General features: G+C 45.7%; 1 protein-coding gene across 2 annotated transcripts in view; it reads left to right on the top strand.

The window, feature by feature from the left end:
* The first annotated feature begins 1,042 nt into the window (after positions 1 to 1,042).
* Positions 1,043 to 16,621, top strand: part of LOC141178645 (uncharacterized) — a 50,733-nt gene continuing 35,154 nt past the window's right edge. Inside the window, exon 1 of one of the 2 annotated variants that reach the window (XM_073660536.1) lies at positions 1,043 to 1,255. The gene's annotated coding sequence lies outside the window, so the exon portion shown is untranslated. The remainder of the gene's footprint in view (positions 1,256 to 16,621) is intronic. The other variant, XM_073660537.1, reaches the window with a different exon arrangement.

The following is a 16,621-nucleotide window of genomic DNA, read 5'->3' as shown; positions in this document are numbered from 1 at the left end:
ACCTAACAGCAAGGTTCTAACAGGCAGAGCCTTACTGGGATCTTTGGGGACATAATAAACAAATCAGTAGCAGGTGAAGAATTGGTTTTATTTATTTTTTACGCCGTTCCTAGTGTGATATAACTGATTAGATTACTTTATTCTTCGGGTCGGTGTGATTACAGAGATACCAGATTGATATCGGGTTTTTATGATTGACAGCTGTCACACACTAAAAGACGCTTTTTTTGCAAAATCTAGTTTTTGCATCACCATATTTTGAGAGCTATAATTTTTCCATATTTCGGCCGACAGAGTCATGTGATGGCTTGTTTTTTGCGGGACGAGTTGACATTTTTATTGGTACCATTTTTGGGGACGTGACATTTTTTGATCGCTTTCTATTCCGTTTTTTGGGAGGTAAAATTAACAAAAACAAACAATTCAGGAATTGTTTTTTGAGTTTTTTTTTTATGCCGTTCTGCGTGTGGTAAAAGTGATCAGGCAGCGTTATTCTTCGGGTCAGTACGTTTACAGCGATACTACACTTACTGTATTTTTTTTATGTTTTGGCGTTTTTACACAATAAAACTATTTTATAGAAAAAAATATTTTTTTTGCATTGCTTTATTCTGAGCGCTATAACTTTTTTATTTTTCGGCTGATGGAGCTGTATGGCGGCTTTTTTTTTGCGTAACAAGATGACGTTTTCAGTGGTACCATTTTTATTTCTATTTTGTTTTTTGATCGCATTTTTTTCCACTTTTTGTTTGGCAATATGATGAAAAAGCATATTTTTTTGCTCCGTTTTTTATTTATTTTTATTACGGTGTGCACAGAAGGAGTTAATTAGTGTGACAGTTTTATAGCTCGGGTTGTTTCGGACGCGGCGATACCAAATATGTGTACTTTTTTTGGTTTTGTAAAAATATACGGATTTATTGGTTTAATATTTTATTTATTTATTTTTATTTATTTTGTGATTTTTTTATTAATAGTTTAAAAACTTTTTTTTTACTTTTTTTCACATTTTTTCTTAGTCCCTGTATGGGACATTAATTTTTATTTTTCTGATCTCTGATCTCATGTAATGTAATAGACATATATTACATTACATGAGATCTTCCCTGACTGTTACAGTCAGAGTCTCCTGTCTGGCTACAGCTGCAGCTGAGCCAGACAGGACACCATATATGGCAGAGCTGGAGGCGGTCATGTGACCTCCAGCTGCCATAGCAACCCCAGGTCCTGGAAGGACACGGAGGTCTTCGGAGAGGTAAGTTGACGACCCCCTCTCCTCCTGCTGTCTCCTATATGCCGTGATCACTATAGATCACAGCATATAGAAGACAGCTAAGGGTTAACATCACTGGGACCTGATCTAATCAGGTCCCGATGATGTACCCTGTCAGAGCTAACGCTCTGCACCGGAATCGCAGCGCTTGCAGGACCCTGGGGGTCCTGAGCGCTGCGAGACCACCCACCGTTTTTAAACGTCGGCGCTGCACAGAGCCCAGCAAGCGCCGACGTTTATCTACAGTGGGCGGTCGGGAACCGGTTAATGAAGTACATGATTCCTTTTTCGCTGGCCATGTGGGTTCTTCTGCCTCTTCAAGATCACTTTCTAGGTCTTTTTAGTGGCAGAATGCTCTTAAGGATATTGAAGAGTATGTCTGAAAATGCAAAGTCTGAAAGTCTGTGCCAGGGCTAAAGCCTCTAGTTATCTCTTCCCTAACGATGTTCCATTACAAACCTGGACCCACTTGTCTATGGACTTTGTCACTGATTTGCTTAACTGGTGGTATTACTGTCATGTGGGTGGTGGTAGACCGTTTTAGCAAAATCATTCTTTTGGTCCCACTTCAAAACATGCAAACTGCTAGGATCTTAGCAACTTTGTTAATTTCTCAAATCGTTAAACTTCATGGTGTTCCCAAAAACATAATTTTCGATTGAGGAGTTCAATTTCTGGCTAGTTTTTGGCTTAGTTTTTGCTCCAGATTGGGTATCAATCTGTTTTTTCTCTTAGTGTATCATCCCGAGACTAACAGTCAAACAGAAAAGGATGATCCTGGAAATAGAGCAGTATTAGGGATGTTTTGTCTCCTCTAATCAGAAAGACTGGGTGGAATTTTTGTCCCATACCAAGTGTGCTCTAAATAACCATTCCTCTAAGACTACCGGGACCTTGCTTTTTTTTTAGCTGCTGTAGTTTGTAGTGTTTGGGAATTTTTCAGGATTACAATCCTCCATGTCAGAGGAGGAGAGATTTTGTCCCCAATTAATTAAGGTCTGGAGGGAGGTCAAAAGGGATCTTTAAGTAGCTAGTGACCAGGCCAAAAGTGGTGCTAACCACAGAGGTAGGAAGGCTTCTATCTTTAGGGAGGGAGATTTTGTGTGGTTGTCTTCAAAATATCTGCACTTAAAGATCACATCTAGAAAGTTTGTGCCTAAATTTGTAGGTCCTTATAAAATTATAAAAATGTTAAATCCTGTAAGTTAAGTTGCAACTTCCTATTGCCTGGAAAATCATAATTCTTTCTATTCTTCTCTTTTAAAAAAAAAATTGATGGGGCCTCAAGACATAATTGAGGTGGATTTGGAAGGGTATCAGTAGTATGAGGTAGGGCGAGTGCTTTGTTCCAGGTGGGTCAGGTGCCGTCTGCATTATCTCGTTAAGTGGAAAGATTATGGTCCTTAAGATAGCTCCTAAGTTAATTTGGGGATCTTCATGTGATCAGATAGACAGATTATTGGGTGGGGCTGGGGAAAATCCAGCAGTCATGGTACACATGGGTACCAATGACAAAGTTAGAGGGAGGTGGAGGGTCTTTGAAAATGATTACAGGGAATTAGGAGAGAAGCTGAAGTACAGGGCCTCCAAGGAAGTGTCTTCAGAAATACTGCAGATTCCACTATCATCACTAGAAAGTTAACTGGATCTTAAAGAGTTAAATAAGTGGCAGGAAGAAAGGGTTTGGATTCATGGAGAACTGGGCCAGCTTCTCTGTCAGCTACAGGCGCTACGATAGGGACAGGCTGCACCTTAACGGGGAGGGTGCAGCTGTGCTGCGGGAAAAAATGGTCAGATGGATGAAGGAGCTTTTAAACTAGGATCTGGGGGGAGGGAGGGTACTTGTGTAAATAAGGACATACAGTAGACAGAGAGACAGTAGGGGTCAATGAGGATTTATGGGGGCTAGGACATGCAAGGAAATTAAGTAGGCGAGTAGGAGTAATAAATGTCTGCTGGCAAATGCAATAAGACTTGCAAACAAAATGAATGAATTAGAGGCTCTTGTGTCAGCCACAGATTACAATGTGGTGGGCATTACGGAAACCTGGCTAGAAAGCCATGACTGGGTGACAAACAGAGGGTTACACTACACTTAAAAAGTTAGGAAAGAAACAAAAGATAGAGGGATGGGTATTTTCGTTAAATCCAATTTATAACCTGTGCTCAATGACGACAATGAAGAGCCAGTATGGGTAAATGTACATGGAAATGGCAATAATGGAAAGCTGCTAATTTGCGATTGCTGCAAGCCTCCTAATATAGCTGAACACGTAGAGGATGATATGCTGCAACACATTTAAAAGGCAACAAAAACAAGTCATGGCCATAGTGTTGGCTCCCTTGAAATTGTTCCAGAAAATTATTACAATCACACATGTTTTGTTATACACGTTTATTTCCTTTGTGTGTATTGGAACAACACAATAAAAAAAAGAGAAAAAAAGGCAAATTGAACATAATTTCACACAAAACCACCAAAAATGCGCCGGACAAAATTGTTGGCACCTTGTCAAAATTGTGGGGTATGGGTAAACAACTTTATTTCATGCATGTGAAGCTCGTTCAAACTCAATTGTGGCAACATGAAAATTACACCTGAAACCAGATAAAAAAGAGAGAAGTTGATTCAATCTTTGCATTGTGTGCATGTGTGTGCCACACTAAGTATGGAGAACGAAAGAGAAGAAGAGAACTGTTTGAGGACTTGAGAACCAAAATTGTTGTAACCTTGAAATTGTTGATATTTTTCAAGTCCATCTCCAGAGATCTGGATGTTCCTTTGTCCATGGTGCGCAACATAATCAACACATTTACAACCCATGGAACTGTAGCTAATCTCTCTGGATGTGGACAGAAGAGAGAAACTGACGAAAGGTTGCAATGCAGGATAGTCCAGATGGTGGATAAGCAGCCCCACTAAAGTGACACAGAGACATAAAGAAGCTACACTGCAGTTTGCCAAAATGTACATGAATAAGCCAAAATCCTTCTGGGGAAGCGTCTTGTGGACAGATGAGACCAATATAGAGTTTTTGGTAAAGCACATCATTCTACTGTTTAAACAAAATGAAGCCTACAAAGAAAAGAACAGAACACAGTAACTACAGTCAAATATGGTGGAGGTTCAAAGATGTTCTTGAGTTCTTTTGCTGCCTCTGGCACTGGGTGCCTTGACTGTGTGCAAGGCATCCTGAAATCTGAAGATTAAGAAAGGATTTTGTGTGGCAATGAAGTGCATAGTGTCAAAAAGCTGGGTTTATGTTCTAGGTAATGAGTCTTCCAGAATGACAATGACCCCAAGCATACATCAAGAAGCACCCAGAAATGGATGGAAACAAAGTGCTGTAGAGTTGTGAAGTGACCAGCAATGAGTCCGGATCTAAATCCCATTGAACACCTGTGTATAGATCTTAAAATTGATGTTTGGAAAAAAATATTAAAATTTGAGAGTCTTCAGTGGTTGATACCTTTGGTTAACTGAAAATATGGTAACAAATTACAAGCTTTCGAGACTACTCAGATCTCTTCAGTAGACATAGTATAACACAAAATCTGAAGAGTCACATATTTATACACAACAGGGCACAGGAATAATGCAATAGATAAGACAAGTGATGTGAAGCAGAACTATTAGTATGGGAGAGGGAGAAGCAGTTGTGGCTGTGAATATTGGAACAGTTCATTGATAAGGAGTATGAAAGTTTTATTGTCCTGTGATTGAGGTCTGGTCCATGATTGTGATGCCCCCAAACGGTCTGAGGAGCACATTCCTTAGTTGATGTAGAAAGACATAAATCCATGCGACACATTCATTCCTGCTCTGTGAGTGTGTCAAAGATTGTCATAAGTTTGTAATTCCAAATTTTTCTGTCTGAGATTTGAAGTTACCTTTTAATACAAGTAATTTCATGTCCATGATGCTGTGATCAGGGATAAAAAAATGTTAGGCCACAGGTAGATCTAATCTTTTTCTTTTATTGTGTGGCGATAACAATTCATCCTTGTTCTAAGTTTTTGCCCTGTCTCCCCTACATACAGACCCCCAAGCTGGACATTTATTACATATAATTAAAGTACACTACATTAGATGTGATGCAGCTGAAAGTACTTGGGATCTTGTGGTTGTCTCCTGATTTGAGTTGGGAATCTTTATCTTGTCTGTGTTCATTATAAATGGACAGATTTTACATTTTTTTCTGGTTGCAGGGAAAGGTTCCTGTAGCTAGGACATGGAGCTTCTGACAATGATGCTTTTTAGTTTTGGGGGCTGCCTAAAACACAGAAGTGGGGGATCTGGAAATATAGATTGTAAGCGGGCATCTTTTTGTAATAATGGTTGCAATTTCCATGTAGCTCTACTTAGCACCTCCAGATTTGGATTTTAGGGGACTATTAGAGGCACCAGATTGCTTTCTTGTTTAGTTTTGTAATGTAGGAGATGATTCCTTGATATTCTGTTGGCTCTTGCAATCTGGTTTTCAATTCTTCTTGTATGGTATCCCTCGTTCAAAAAAGTCCTTCTGAGGTCACCAAGGTGTTGTCTCTGTCCATAGGGTTGGAACATATCCGATTGTATCTGGTCACAGGGTCCTTCTCCAACATCACACAATCAACAGAGCAAGAGAAGATTGAACAATTCCAAGACCTTTATTATAGGCAATACTGAAAGGTCCATATACAATCCACCACACAGAGGATAAAAATAGTCCAGAAACATGAATGCAGTCCGATAATGGTACAAATGTCCTGGGAGATGAGAGTCCAACAGTCCAGCAGACAGAGGATAAAATAGTCCATATGTTTCTCCATATATATTCCTTCAAGAAATATTTCCAAAGTCATCCAGGCTTCTCCCATTCTCTCTGGCATGCTGTCCTCACATCCTCGTCCCATACAGAATCTCACCAGTGTCTCTCCTGGCTGTGATATTTAAAAGTCCATTCTCCTCATTCACAGGTCAGGGGGGGAAGGTCCCATTGTTGGTCCTTCCATTGCTTTGCAAAATCAACAAGCTAGCCTGGTTCAATATGTCATTAGTGTTAGGAGGGCGGTTGCAGACAACTTTATTTTAATGGAACGCAACCGAACCTGGGGTCCGCAATGCAGCCTGGTGGACTGCTGCCGAACACTTTCCGGGTGGAAAGGAAAGCGACAACTAAACTGATAACCCGTCCGTGTTAACAGCACACCGGACCGGGTAAAGCGATGCGCTCTATCTCCGTTAACTGCACGGAGGGAGAGCGACCGGCGACGCACCTATCAACTATCTTAGCCCTTCGTGTTAATGCACACAGAAGGGTAAGACGGTTCGCACAATCTCCAAGAACCGCAGGGAGACGTGCGACCGTGGGAGAAGCAGTAGCCCTGTCTTCGATACAGGCGCTACGCTATAGGAGTTGGCGCTAGCGTGCGGGTGTGATTCCCGCCGGGTATTCTTGCACTCAGCCGGCGTGCTACCGGACTGAGCAGACCCGCTCTATATGGCTCAAAGGCGGTACAGGGAGAACGGCTACTGCAGACGGCTCGGGGTGTAAGGCGAACCCCCTGGTCAGAGCCAGTCTGCAAGGCGAAGCTACCTGCCTACTTTTTCTAGCCTGCCTAACTAAAGCTATGGCTCTTCGAGGAGCCCAAGAGTAAGTGTGCACACCACAAACAGCCAGCTCAAATGATCTGAGCGCGTCGCCATCTTTGTGGGCGGGCCTTTTAAAGACTAAGCCCTGCCCACCGACGCGCCATTGGTGACGTTACCCGTGGACCAATCAGGCGGTGCCAGGTCACCGGGTCAGGTGGGTGCCAACCCACCAATCATGATCCGCCAGGTCACGGACATGCTCAGTGCGGCAAATCCTGGACTTAGATTTCACAAGCCCTGTCTCCCTCTGCAACCCAGGCTTAACATTGCTAGGCACAACTACCTGGGAGACAAACAGTGCTGGCGGACCAGCTAGGTGTTGGGGCTGATGGTGATGCTGAGCAGCATCAGTCCTGGCTGGACTGAAATGGGAGACCACAGAAGGTCCTGGACCCATTTCGAATCCAGCACCAGACCGACGCCTAACATTATCCCCACCTTTAACATCCCCCTCCACTTGACGCTCATTTTCGTCCATGAGCCAGGGGGCAAGGAAGTGGTCCAACGGGTCACAGAGAGGATTCACAAAAAAGTGACCCCTCCGGTGTACAGGGTACCCTCTTTTAGGACAGGAAGCAGTGACAACTGGTCCTCTATGTGTAGAATCCTTCACGGGTGACAGGAAGGAAGAACCCGCCGGTCTCTGGCGAAAAGATTTATCTCTCGCACAGACGGGACACGCGAGGACAAAGTCCTTGACGTCCTGGCGCCACCGGGGCCACCAATAGGACCGTAGAAGGGACTTAGTGGTACGTTTGACCCCCAGGTGAGCTCCGATCTTAGGGGCATGAGCCCAGGAGAGCACCATACTCCGTAGATTAGGGGAAACAAACGTCCTCCCTGACGGAACCGGGTTGGAGGACACTGCAGTCACCCTCTCTTCCTGAGAGTTCTTTGCGACATAATCTGACAAGGACAGGGTCCTGGAAACAGACAAGGAATCTGTACTGGATGTCGCAATGATAGAAGGATCAGAGGCTACCCTCCGGGTGACTTTGCCCAAACACTGAGATGCACAATTCCCACTCCAGGAAGAAATTCTCCCCAAATTCCAGTCAATGTGTGGAGAATGACAACGTAACCAGGGGAGACCCAACAACACCTCGTCTAATCCACCGGGAATAATAAGAAAAGAGATAACCTCCCGGTGGCCCTGAGGAAATGACATGGTGAGAGGAATAGACTGATGGGTGATTTGCACATCCAGGAGTGAACCATTGGCAACACTAATGTTCATTGGACTAGAGAGTAGCTCAGTAGAGATGGCATGTCTCTGGGCAAACGTGGATGATAAAAAATTGCCCTCAGCACCAGAGTCCACCCACGCCTTGGCAGTAACTGCAGATTTACCAAAGGACAAAGTCACATTATATGATAACTTGGAGGAAGAGGTCCCGGAATTTAATGTACCTCCACCAACGGTGGTAAGACCTACTCGTTTTACCGACTGCTTGGAACCCTTATTTACAGGGTGCTCCAAGAGATGTGCAGAACGGGAACGAGAGGGACTAGACTCAGTCCGGGATACATCCATAGCCTCGGGCTCCGGGTCGGAGGTCTTGGATTTGGGTCTAAAGACGCCTGGTGCCAACAGATACTGGGGACTGCCAACCTCTAGCTCTAACCTGTGTTCTGCATGACGCAAGTCTATACGGTCAGCGAGAGATATTAACTCCTCCAGGGAGGTTGGAATCTCTCTGGTAGATAAAGCATCTTTAATATGCCCAGCCAGACCCTTCCAGAACACCGGGATAAGCGACCGCTCAGACCAATCCAGTTCAGCTGCGAAGGTTCTGAACAGGACGGCATAGTGACTGGCGGTGACAGAACCCTGGACCAACGCAAGGAGCTTAAGAGCCGTATCATGCGTGACCTGAGGACCCAGGAAAACACTTTTTAGAGTCTTAAGGAAGACACCCGCATTTGCTACCACCGGGTCGTTCCGCTCCCATAGAGGAGTAGCCCACTCCAGAGCCCTGTGAGAAAGCAATGAGATGATAAATCCCACTTTGGCTCTTTCGAAGGGGAACCATGCCTCCATCATCTCCAAATGAATGGAGCATACATTAATAAAACCCCTGCAGAGTTTACTATCCCCAGAAAATTTCTCCGGGAGAGCAAACCGGGGTAATGGGGCAGTAAAATATAACTATACACAAAAAGATACCCACATATCATATCACACCATCACATATCTAATGGGTTGGTTGTAGACAATAGAGTTTTATTATGTGTTTTGGATGGAAACTGACCCATGTAGAGGGTCAGGGACATCTCTATTTCATTGTTCAATAGCTTGAAGGTGTCTAAAAAGTTAATTTCAGTACAGGAGTGATGAGTTGATGGTGGGGTGAAATTTATTAAAGTGTTGTGAGGGGTCTGCTCTGTGGTAAGCGCTGGTTCACACAGGGATGCAGTCCGCAGGTTCAAACAAACTGGTGTGTTATTAAATGTCCATAAACCAGCCAGGAAACAAAACATAACAGCCTATTTCAGGTTCCAAAAAGGTATAATAGAACAAAACACAAAATAACTAGTCCATACAGCACGGCCTCAGTCGTTTAAATGCAAATGCCATTCTCTGCCTTCAGCAAGGTCTGAGCAGCACATGCAAGGTCTGCTCACCGTGCACAACACACAGACAGACTGAGGCAAGCCCAGCTGTCTTAAATCAGGCCTTCCAAGACCTGGACTAATGGTAAGTGAGCAGCTGATCACCCCAGCTCTTTCAGCTGCTCGTAAAACACGGCCCTATAATCCGAGCCATTAAATACCTCTCAGCACTGTGTGTGCTGCAGCCTACTTTTCCGAGTCTTACATTATTATTATTATTTATTATTACAGCACCATTTATTCCATGGCGCTTTATATGTGAAAAAGGGGTATACATACATGAACTATTACAAAAGATCTTTAACAAAACGTGACGACAACTGGTACAGGAGGAACGAGGACCATGCCCGCGAGGGCTCACAATCTACAAGGGATAGTTGAGCATACAGTAAGTGAGGGTAGAGCTGGTCGTGCACCAGTATGGTGGAGCAATGGTTACTGCAGGTTGTAGGCTTGTCGGAAGAGGTGAGTCTTCAGTTTCCTTTTGAAAGTTTCCATGGTAGGTGAGAGTCTGATATGTTGGGGTAGAGAATTCCAGAGTAGGGGGGATGCACGGGAGAAATCTTGTATGCGATTGTGAGAAGAGGAGATAAGAGGGGAGTAGAGAAGGAGATCTTGTGAGGATCGGAGGTTGCGTACGGGTATGTACCAGGAGACTAGGTCAAAGATATAAGGAGACAGGTTGTGGATGGCTATGTATGTCAGGGTTAGGGTTTTGAACTGGATTCTATGGGCAATGGGGAGCCAGTGAAGGGATTGACAGAGGGGAGAGGCCAGGGAATAGAGTGGGGACAGGTGGATTAGTCGGGCAGCGAGCTTGAGGGACTGGGGAGAGTGGGCAGCCATTGACGTTGATAGATAGATCAGGTGGGGGGGGTGAATGAGATGGTGGAAAGACAATGAATTCTGTTTTATCCATGTTAAGTTTTAGAAATCTGTCAGAGAAGGATGAGATAGTGGACAGACATTGTGGGATTTTGGTTAGTAGGGAGGAGATATCGGGTCCTGAAAGGTAGATCTGTGTGTCGTCAGCATAGAGGTGGTACTGAAAGCCATGAGATTCTATGAGTTGTCCCAGGCCAAAGGTGTAGATGGAGAAGAGCAGGGGTCTTAGGTCTGAACCTTTGGGGACATCGACAGATAGGGGGTGAGATGAGGAGGTGATGTGTGAGTGGGAGACACTGAATGTCCTGTCTGTTAAGCATGAGGAGATCCAAGATACGGCCAACAGATGAGAGAATCTGTAGTAAGAGGGAATGGTCCACTGTGTCGAAGGCAGATGACAGGTCTAGGAGGAGGAGGACCTAGTAGTGTCGCTTGGATTTGGCGGTTAGTTGGTCGTTGGTGACTTTAGTCAGAGCAGTCTCAGTAGAATGGTGCGGTCGGAAGCCAGATTGGAGGCGGTCAAAGAGAGAGCAGGAGGAGAGGTGGGAAGACAGTTCAGAATTGATGTGTTGTTCCAGTAGTTTTGAGACGTAAGGGAGAAGTGATATGGGGCAATAGCTAGTCAGAGAGGATGGGTCAAGGGAGGGCTTTTTGAGGATGGGTGTGATCGAGGCATGTTTGAAGCATGAGGGGAAGACACCAGTTGTTAGTGACAGGTTGAAAAGGTGGGTAAGGGTTGGGATGAAGACTGTGTTAAGGTTGGGGATGAGATGGGACGGGATTGGGTCAAGTTCACAGGTGGTGGGGTGTGATTTGGAGAGTAAAGAGGAAAATTAGTCTTCCGTACATCACCAAAGCTTGGCACCTTGAGTACACATACCTCCCGTCCATGACATGTCCAGCTGCAACCTTACATACCCCCCCTCTGCCCAAAGCCGGTGGGCTTGGCACCTTCTGCCACCATACAAAGACCCTTGATAAGGCATCATCATTCCCATGTTTTTTTCCCAGGCCTATGCTCCACCTGGAAAATAAAAATAAATAAAAAGGGGAGCGCAAATAGCGCTGTTACCAGATTAAGTCATGAGAAAACAGAAATTTCTCACCTTTTTGGGTTGTTAAATGCATAACACATGTGGTATGTATAATGGAGGGCTGCAGGCAGCACTGAATCCACAGAGGGATAAACAACAGAAAGCCAGAAAGAATAGTAATGGTGCCAAATAACTCTGCGCTCCTCCACACATGGATAAGGAATCAAAGGTTCAATTAAAGTCCAAAATAAATAAAGCCTTAAATAAAAGATGGACTTTAATTGAACCTTTGATTCCTTATCCATGTGTGGAGGAGTGCGGATTTAATTGGCACCACGCCTATCCTTTCTGGCTACCTGGAAACTAAATCTTGTAGGGCTAGGAACCACCTAGCTACTCGGGCATTGTTTCCCTTCTTTTCTCGCATCCACCTTAGTGGGGATGGTCCGACACTAACCTGAACCTTCTACCTAACAGGTGATACCTCAGAGAGTCTAACGCCCACTTGATGGCTAAACATTCTTTTTCTACTATGGAGTAGTTCTTCTCACACATGGACAGTTTCCAACTGAGGTACATTATTGGGTGTTCCTCTCCTTTAATATCCTGGGACAAGACTGCTCCAAGTCTGACATCCAATGCGTCCGTCTGGACCACAGACTCTTTGGAGAAATTTTGCACCACCAAGACAGGCTGTTTACAGAGGGTCAGTTTTAAATCCTGGAAGGCCGCTTCAGCTTCCGGGGCCACTTAGCCATAGCCGACTTCGTCCCTTTGGCTATGTGCCCACGATGCAGAAATGAAGCAGAAAATTTCTGCAGCATTTCTGAATCTCCCTGGCAGAAAAAACGCATGCAGATTGTGCATGCGTTTTTCCTGCAGAATACATGCGGATCCACATGCGGATTCACATGCGTTTCCGCATGCAGATTGACAAGCGCTTTCCAGGCGATAGCATCACTTGGAAAGTGCTTGACAACTAGGTCACACTGTATAAATCCATGAAAACAGCATGGATTTATACAGTGTGAACCGTAAAAATTAAAACAAATAAAGCTATACTCACCCCCGATGCCCGGCGTGGCTGCAGCTCTGCTTCCTGGCTTGTTCCCGGCTGCCGGCATATCGCGAGACAGAGCGGTGAAGGGCCTGCGGTCACATGACTGTGACGTCACCGCAGGTCCTCAAGCGATGCCGGCATTCAGAGAGAAGCCTTCGGTAAGGTGAGTATAAACTTTATTTGTTATTTTATTCTTTATTTACAGGTACAATGGTACCCAGGTCTAGATGAGAGTCTCCTCTCCTCCAGAACTGGGTACCATCCGCACATAGAGACGCATAGAAGCCGCTTGTAAAAATGTACAGTCGCGGTTTCTATGCGTCTCAATGCAAGTCAATGGCGGGAGTTACGCTGCGCTTCCGCAAAATTAAATGACATGCTGCGGATTTTTGTACGCAGCATAAACGCTGCGGAAAAATCCGCAGCATGTACATAGAACATGCGGAATCCCCTTGGGGACCATGGGGTGCGGATTACCTAGCGTTTCACAAGCGTTTATGCTGCGGAAATTCCGCAGCATAAACGCTTGAAAAACGCTACGTGGGCACCCAGCCTTTCAGAAGATCCATCAGCGGGGCTGCTATCAGGGCAAAGTTATGGACATCCTTCGATAGTCGCCACAATGCCTAGAAATGCCCTGACCTGCTTCTTCGTGAGGGGCTGTGGCCAGTTCAGAATCGCCTCAACCTTATTTATTTATGGTTTTATTTCCCCTCTATCAACCACGTAGTCCAGATACCTGGCTTCCTCCATCCCCATAGCACATTTCTTCAGGTTGATGGTAAAGCCCACCTTCCTTAGGGCGTCAAGTATTGCTTGAACTTTGCCAAGATGACTTTCCTAGTCCTGGCTGAATATGACGATGTCAACTAGGAAGGCTACTGCGTACTTATTATGGGGTGCTAAGATCCGGTCCATGGCTCTCTGTAAAGTGGCCGGATCTCCCTGAAACCCAAACGGCATCCTGACATATTGATAACATCCATCTGGCGTCGAGAAGGCTGTCTTCTCCTTGGCCTCTTTGGACCGGGGAATTTGCCAGTATCCTTTGGTGAGGTCCAGGGTGGTGATGTACCGAGTGGGTCCTAGCCTTTCGATAAGCTCATATACCTTAGGCATTGGGTAGGCGTCGAACTTCGAGACCTTGTTCAGCTTCCTATAGTCATTGCAAGTATCTCATTATTTCTCTGTAGCACCCAGGCCAGCAGAACCTCTTGAGAATCCGTTCCTAAGTCTTATCTGCGCCAGGTGACCACCCAACACATGGGAATGAGCCATGTCAAGTGCCCTGCGTCTAAAGGGCCCTGGCACTAGCAACTGCTCTATTACCTCACCCCTTGACTTGGTTACTATGTACAGCAGTTCCCCATTCACAGCAAAATGAGGGAACCCACTGTCGGCCCCCTGGCTCCTGAGGCACTCCATTTAACACGGTAACATTTTTGAACGCCCCTTTCAAAGTTAAATCCATGAGTTGGGCAGTTCCAAATTTTCCCTCGGACACCCCCTGCTCAGGGATATTGACCTCAGGGGATGCTACCTCATCCTCATCGCCCACAAACACACACATGGGAAACTCGTCCATTACAGCCTGCGGCGAGGTGTCTTCAGGGATGATCTGGCTGACGTCCGAGCAACCAGGTGTCCCCGCTTTCCCCCACATATCCCAGAATAAAGCAAAGTCCTGTCTGATTATTATCGGGTGCATCAAGTCTTTAACGACCCCCACTTCCTGAGATGAGGTGCCACAGTCCATGTTTACATCCACCCAGGCCACAGGATAGTTTTTAGCGTCCCCATGGATACACCAGACACCCACCACCTTCCCAGAAACCAGCTGATGAGGGAGTTTGGCGCTTATCAGGGTTACCAAACTTCCTGAGTCCAACAGTCCAGACACTTGCACCCCGTTTATGGACAATGAGCATGCCTGAGCACCCTCGCCATGCTGAGGAACCGCGCTACAGGCGGGGTAGGCAAAATAAGAGCAACGCCAGCCCAAGTTGCAGTCCATTTGCTCAGAGTACATGGGACACCGAGTGGCTATATGGCCAGGGGCATGACACCTCCAGCAGAGGATAGAATGGGACTGATTTCCCAGCTGCGATTCAGCTGCCTCCTGGGACTTTGGATGCCCACCCAGTGAAGATTTAGTCCTCTTCTTCTGGGAGCCCTAGAAAGGTGACATAACCACTGCTTAACCACCCAGGGAACCCTTTACCGCCTGGTACCTCTACTAGGCCCACCGGGTAGTCTGCATTTTGGAGATCTCCCTGGGCAGCCCAGGACTAAATTGGCTTAGGCAGTGAGTGGATAAACCGATCCATGACCACTCTCTCGACCATCTGGGCTGGGGAACAAGTCTCTGGCTGCAGCCACTTCTGTACCAGGTGCAAAAGATCAAACATTTGTGACCGAGGAGGTTTGCCCCTGTGGAAGTTCCAGATGTGAACTTGTTGTGCCCTGACTGCGAGGGTTACTCCCAGTCGCGCCAGGCTCTCAGCCTTAAGCTTGCTATACTCCTTAGCGTCCTATAGGGCCAGATCAAAATACGCCTTCTGTGGTTTCATTGGTCAGATATGGAGCTAGAACCTCCGCCCACTTCTCCGGTAGTAGTCGCTCACAGTCCGCCACCCTCTCAAACACGGCCAGGAACGCCTCGACGTCATCCCCTTGAGTCATCTTTTGCAACACCCGTTTCACGGTTTTCCTTACCTGGGTCTTGTCGTTTTGGCCTCGAGGTGGTGCGGCTTCTCTGATACGGACGGCCTCCGCCAGGAGCGTCATCAGTTCCTGCTGCTGTCGCTGCTGCATCTGTTGCTGTTGAACCTGGAATTGCTGTATCAACAATTTGTTGGTCTCCTGCTGAGCTTACTGCTGATGTATATTTGCCTGCACCAGTTGCTTAATCAGCTCCTCCATGCTTGCTGCCAGACGAAACTTGCTGGCTGGCAGCCTTCACCCAGGACATACTGTTAGAACTATCCTGTTAGGTTTTTTTTAGTTTGCTGGTCACATGACCATTTTTGCCTATTTAATCTGGCTCTACCCTCCTGGCCTTGCTGGACTTCATTGTATTTACTACTCTTGAGCTAGCTTGGTGCTCTGTTGCCGCTCTCTGTTAGTTTTGCTAGGTCTTCTGACCTCTATGCTTTTTGTTGTGTGTTTGTCTTTGACTGCTACTATTTCTGCTAGGAGGTGTCCAACTTATCCCAGTCCCTAGTTCTTGTAGGGATCCCTCCCTCACATCTATAGGTCTTCGTACAGACTAGCCGAGGACTTTAGCGGGTCTGATCGCAGGATCAGGTTCCCCGTTACATTGTAGGGATCTAGTTTAGTTCTATTGTAGGGACAGATCTCCTGTCTTTCCTTAGTCCCTGTAGCAGATCATAACAGTAAGTCCAGCCCTAAAAGAAAAAAAAAAAATTTTCTCTAAGGAAAGACCTCCAGTTTTCCATCATGGTCTCAGTTCAAGATTTGGCTCAACGCTTGCAGGGACTCTCTCTGGAGGTGGCCAAGCTCCAACAACACGTGAGTAGCTGTTCTGGAGCACATTTTGTGGAACCAAAGGTACGTTTGCCTGATTTAATTTTTGGCGAACAACAAGATTTTTTTTCTTTTAAAAATGCTTGTTTATTGTATTTTCGTTTGAGACCCGGATCCTCTGGTGATGAATCACAGTGCATAGGGTTCATAATGTCACTTTTGCGCAAAGATCCTCAAGGATGGGCCTTCTCTCTCCAACCTAGTGATCCGTGCTTTAGATCAGTGGATAGTTTTTTTTCTGCTTTGGGTTTGTTGTACGATGATCCTGATCGTGTCTCATCTGCTGAGTCTGAATTGAGACGTTTGAGGCAGGGATCAGGTAATGTGGAAAAATATTGTTCTCACTTCCGTCGGTGGTCTGCCCAGGTGGGGTGGAACGATTCAGCTTTGAAAAGCTTGTTTCTTGCAGGGTTAGGTGAAAGGGTTAAGGATTTACTGATTGCTTATCCCACACCTGGAAACTTGCAGGAGGCAATGCAATTAGCTATACGGGTGGACAGGAGACTGCGTGCAAGGGTTAATGAGAGCAAATCCTCTGCTATGTCAGCTCCGAGTCCTGAGAGGGTCTGTGCTGA

This window comes from Phyllobates terribilis, unplaced genomic scaffold (genome assembly GCF_046119375.1).
Source record: "Phyllobates terribilis strain yellow unplaced genomic scaffold, ASM4611937v1 Scaffold_29__1_contigs__length_15306474, whole genome shotgun sequence".
In the NCBI taxonomy this organism is placed as follows: Eukaryota; Metazoa; Chordata; class Amphibia; order Anura; family Dendrobatidae; genus Phyllobates; species Phyllobates terribilis.
This window is presented reverse-complemented; position numbering and strand designations above follow the sequence as displayed.